Raw genomic sequence first — 5860 nt, forward strand, 5'->3', positions numbered from 1 at the left:
TGAAACCCATTTCCAGGCCCTTGAGGCTTCGAAGCTTTGTTCTGAGCATGGAATCTGGGAAGTATCTGGGTTCTGATCTTCTTTCCAGGAGCCTCCATGAGGGCTCTGTTTCCTGAGAGCCAGGTGTTGCTAGTGTCCTCAGAGAACTGGAGCTTGGCCCTCAGGGACAGGAGAAGTGGAGATGAACATTTGGGAGCAGGGCTGAGGGGCAGAAGCTCACCTTTCAAAGTTCTACTTTTCTTCCTGCTCCTGGTCCTCTACTTTGGCTTCACTGGATACTGAGAAATAATAAAAAAAGAGAGTTTGAGACCTTCTTCTTACTGTCCTCTCTCTAGACGAGCTGAAGATGCTCAGTGTTAATGAGTAATATGACTCCCTATTTAACTAATGGGACTCCACATTTTTCCCTTTTTATTTTTAAAGTGGATAAAAATATTTCTTTTATTTTTTTATTTGAAAATGTAAAGAAGGATTTTCTATGTGAAAACCATCAGTGATTTCTTCCATCGCTCTTCCTCTGCTCAAGAAACACAGACATTCTCAGACCTACAGGCCCCTCAGAGCTCCATTGGGTAGGACTCCGCTTTCTGTGGCCAAGGCCCAGTCCAGCCTCTACTCAGAGGCGCTCGGGCTGCACAGCCTCAACAGAGGAGAGCGTCAACATAGATTCCTGCCATAGAAAGGCAGCTGGTGAACCTGTCATGCTCAGGGGCCTGCCCACCTGCAGAGATCTCACTCTTACTTAGTATCCAGTCCTCGGCCACTGGTCACTGCATTTGGGACTGTGCCTTGGAGCCCTCCACCACACTTGGACTCCCTGTCTGAGATCTTTGGAGAGAAAGTCCTCATGCCCAATCTAAAGTCTGCCTACCCTGCTTTGTTCCTAGGATGATGATATTTTATAATTTCCAAGTATTCTCATCTCAGGAGTCTTTCCAGGTGATTCAGAAAGGGAGAAATAAGAATAAGAATAAAGATCATTTCTCTTGGTTCTGGGCCAAGGATTCCTTACCTCCTTGATATTTCTATGTTTCCTACATGGTGGTGAAGATGGCTTACTCTCGAAGAAAGGAAGTAGCAGGAGGAAGAGCCCCAGTCCACACAGGAGGCCGAAGATGGTATCAGTCACCCACGGAGTTAAACTGGAGCTCAGCCAGGTAGCAATAACGCTATTCAGAGAAGAGAGAAATTGTTCCATCATCTGAATCGCACTGCTGCCCTCAGGCAACTGGGCACTTGGGAGCGGCTTGTGGACTAAAACCGCTGGCCCACATCACAGAGCTGCATCTGGTCACAAAAGGCTCTTGAGGGGTCAATAACAGGAGGAGGCTGTTGCAGCCTGCACCCCACCCCAAACACCCAGCCCCACAGATCTGCAGTACCATCTTTCTCACATATAGTTTTGCCTTGCCTCAGCCCAGATATACGCCTTATTTAGCTTTGTGAATTCTAAAATCATTAAAACTGTTTTATTTTAATTAATCTTCACTATCTTCAGCCAGGGTCACTCAAAAATCAAATGAATAATTACCCCAAATTTACAAAACTAAATTAGTATAAAACAAATTGAAATTGTCAAAACGGCAAGTACATTTTTTATGTTTCCAGCATTTTTGCTTCTGAAATCAATAAAGGTTAAACTGCCCAAAAGCTTTTACTATGTTCTTTATACAGACACACACACTCTCCACACATACACACAATCCTTAAACAAATCAATCTAGCACTTCCAAATCTAAGATAAGGTGAAGAAGGCCACCTTTAGTTCATTAATTCCCCTTAAAATAGCTGCTTTGAAATCTTCATTTTTCTCAATACAATGCTAAGGGTACTTAAGATAATTGCTATTGTCTGTTTTCACCCAAGTATGAGTCACCATTTTAACTTCTTTTCATCTTTCGTAAATTTTTATTGAACACAGACAGTTTATATAATATAGTTTCTCTGGATTCTTATTTTTCCCTCCCAAGAGTTGTTATTGCTATTAATTTTTATTGTGGTGATATTGGTTAATAATTATATAAATTTTAAGTGTATAATGCAATAATCCATCATTTGTATATCGAATTGTGTGCTCACCACCCAAAGTCAAGTCTTTTTCTGTCACCAAGTATTTGACCTCCTTTAGCCTCTTCACACCCATTCCTTTTCCTTTTTGGTAACCACAATACTGTTGTCTGTGCCTATAAGTTTTGTTAATTTGAATTATTTTCCTTAGCATGATACTCTCAAGATCTATCCATGTTGTTGCAGATGGCGATATTTCATCCTCTCATGGCTGAGTGGTATTCCTTTGTATATATGTACCACACCTTCTTTATCCAATCAACTATTGAAGGCCACAGGCTGTCTTCATGTCTGACTATCATGAATAATGCAGCAATGAACATGAAGGTGCATATATCTTTACTAGTAAATGTTTTCATATTCTAGGGGTAGATACCCAGAAGAAGTTTTGGTAGCTCTATCACACGGTAGCTCTATTCTTAATTGTTTGAGGCACCTCCATACTGTTTTCTATAGTGGCTTTACCAGTTTACATTCCTCCAGCAGTGTATGAAGGTTACTTTTTCTTCACATCCTCTCCAACACTTGTTGTTTCTTGTCTAATTGATAATAGCCATTCTAATAGCTGCGAAGTGGTATGTCATTGTGGTTTTGATTTGCACTTCCCTAGTAGCTAGTGAATTTGATCATCTTTTCATTTATCTGTTGGCCATTTGTACATTTTCTTGGGAAAAGTGTCTGCTCAGGTGTCTGCCCATGTTTTAATAGGATTTGTTTTTGTCGTAGAGTCGTGAGCATTCTTTATATATTTTGGATGTTAGATCCTTATCAGAGGTACTGTTTGCAAATATCTTCTTGCACTTGGTTGATTGACTTTTTGTTTTGTGATGGTTTTTTTAACTGTGCAGAAGCTTTCAGTTTGATGTAATCCCAGTCGTTTATTTTTGCCTTTATTCCTCTTGTGTTTGGGGTCAAGTTCATAAAATCCTCTCTGAGGCCAAGGTCCATAAGTTATATACCTATGTTTTCTTCTGTGTATTTTATTTTATCAGGTCTTTATTTCAGTATTTAGTCCTTTTAGCTATTTTTTATTTATGGTATCAGTTAGCATTCTAGCTCCCTTCTTTTACATGTGGCTTTCTAATTTTTCAATACCATTTATTGAAGAGGCTTTCTTTTTTCCATTGTATGTACCTGACACTTTTGAAAATCATTTACCCAGCTACGTGTGTGGTTATTTCTGGGCTCTCAATTCTGTTCCCTTAGTCTGTGCGTCTGTTTTTCTCCCAATACCAAACTTTTTTGATTATTGTAGCTTTGGAGTAGATTTTGAAGTGAGAGAGTGTGATGCCTCTAGCTTTGCTATTTTTTCCTCAAGATTGCTTTGAATATTCAGGGTCTTTTGTAGTTCCATACCAATGTGATGAGTATTCTTTTTTAATTGAAATACAACTTTATTCTGATTCTAAATGGAAAGGAATGCGAATGACAGTAACGAACAATATTTCACCACAAAGCATTGTGATATGAATGTGGCAATCTTATATTTGAATCTCAATAAAGAAACAACTGCTTTCCAAAACAGTTAAATACGCAGATCCAAATAATGAAGGTATTTTTTAACTGCCACATTCACTCTGAATCTCAGTCATCTCTTTCAGCATCCCCACGATTAAGCACATGTTCTGCTTAGCTATAGAATAAAGTTGCAAACACTCTGCACCACTGACATCACAGGACAGTTGCCTATAAAACTAGACTGCTGACACTAGCTCCTGCTTCCACGTCTTAGATGCTGACATCCTCATCTGGCAGAGCAGTTTTCTGAGCAACCTCCAGATCGTGCTCAAGTGTGCTGCCACAGCTGAGTTCATGACAGCCTCTGGTGGAGAAAGAGCAGGCATGGCAACAAACTCCAAGTTAGGTTCTCCGATTAGTTTTCTAGCGTGCCAGAGGAAGGGCTTTTCAAAGTTGTAGTTACTTTTGGCAGAAATGTCATAGTACCGAAGATTCTTCTTTCATTTGAAGACAAGTGATTCTGCATTAACTTTCTTGTCCTCACTATCCACTTTGTTGCCACATAACATGATGAGGCTGTTTTCTCATACTCATACCAAATCTCTATGCCAGTTAGGCGCGTTCTTGTAAGTAACTCTTGATGTTACATCAACTATTTTAATGTCACACTGGACTTCGATGTAATAGCTATCTCTCAGTCCACCAAATCTCCTGTCCAGCCATGTCCCATGCATTGAAAGTAATAGGTCCTCTGTTGGTGTGGAACACCAGGGGGGACCGCAACACCCAAGGTAGCTACATACTTCTTAAATTCACCAGTCAGAAGACATTTCACAAATATAGGTTTTCTAGTCCCACTATCAGTAAACAATAAAAGTTTGACCTGAACTCGGGTTTCTCCTTGGGCAGCCATCGTGTCGTTACTTCCAGAAGCAACTCTGGGTCCATCTGATTGAGAGCTCCAAATGTGAAGAATATTTGTTCTGTTTTTTTTTGAAAAATGCCTTTGAGATTTTAAAAGGGGATTGCATTAAATCTCTATATTTCTTTGGGTAAATGGTCATTTTAACTATGTTAATTTTTCCAGTTCATGAATATGAAATATCTTTTCATTTCTTTGTGTCTTCTTCAATCTCTTTCAACAACGTTTTGTAGTTAAGTACATAGGTCCTTCAGTTCCTGTGCTAAGTTTATTCTTAGGTATTTTATTCATTTGTTGCAATTGCAAATGGAATGGTTTGCTTCATTTCTTTTTCTGATATTTTGTTTTTAGTATATAGGAACATGACAGATTTTGGTACATTGATTTTGTATCCTGAAACTTCTCTGCATTTTGTTGCTTCTAAATGTCTTTTGGTGTAGTCTTTAGGGTTTGCTATGTAGAAAATCATGCCAGCTGAAAAAAACTGACAATTTGATTTCTTCATTCCCAATTTGGATGTTTTTTGTCTCTTTCTCTTGCCTGATTGGTCTGGCTAGGACTTCCAGTACTATTTTGAGTAACTGCGACAAGAGTGGGCACCCTTCCTGCTCCCTCATTCTATCTAGCATCCTTGTGAGGATTCCAGTTAGGAGTATAGAATACCTCTCCATCCACTTATCACTAAAGTTCTTGAATTAAACTTGTGACTATGAATTATGTTGGAATTCCCTATGGAAATGAGAAACTTTTGCTTCTTTTACACAACTATTGTGGAAGTATATGACTGGAATTCTTTGTATTAAAAAGGCAGATGTGTTTTAAAGATTGTTTTCTTTATTTTTAGAAAAGTTGGAGAGTGGGGACACTAACATGATCTTCACAATAACATGAATAAAAATACACTTCACAGTATCCAGGGTATGTGTAATTTTAGCCATGAAAGTAACCAGCATGAGCATCTAGCCCAGAAACTTCACTGTATAATGGGAAAACAAGATTTTTAGACTGTGTCAAACTTGCAGATGTCTTTCCTCTCTGGGCCAGGACCTACTTTTGTCTTTTCCTCTCAGTAGTCCGTACTTCAAGATATATGCTGGTCAAAGATGTCACCAACTCTATTCCCTGTGCACTGTTCACAAGTATTTGTAGATTATCTGCAGTGTATGTGGCTTCATTCTAAATGTGTCCGGGTGAGAAGGGGAGTTGAGAGTAGTAATCTGCAACTGTCTAAAAATCGTTGAGATGCAGAGCTTGTTTGCTTCCTTGGTTACCGAGGTTACATGATGGGAGACAGAAGGGGGGAGTCCTGAGACCTTACAGCCTCACTCTGAGGGCTCCCGTTCCTCTTCCAGGACTTGAGAGTAACTGCTAGGGTATATGGGGAACAGCATTCACAACCTTCACCAAGGCTTA

At 39.4% G+C, this 5860-nt stretch overlaps 1 pseudogene; it reads right to left on the reverse strand.

Moving 5' to 3' along the window:
- Positions 1–3795: 3795 nt before the first annotated feature.
- LOC120615915 (GTP-binding nuclear protein Ran-like) lies at positions 3796–4714 on the reverse strand (annotated as a pseudogene).
- Between the last annotated feature and the right edge of the window lie 1146 nt (positions 4715–5860).

Source organism: Pteropus medius, unplaced genomic scaffold (genome assembly GCF_902729225.1).
Source record: "Pteropus medius unplaced genomic scaffold, Ma_sr-lr_union100, whole genome shotgun sequence".
Taxonomy (NCBI): domain Eukaryota; kingdom Metazoa; phylum Chordata; class Mammalia; order Chiroptera; family Pteropodidae; genus Pteropus; species Pteropus medius.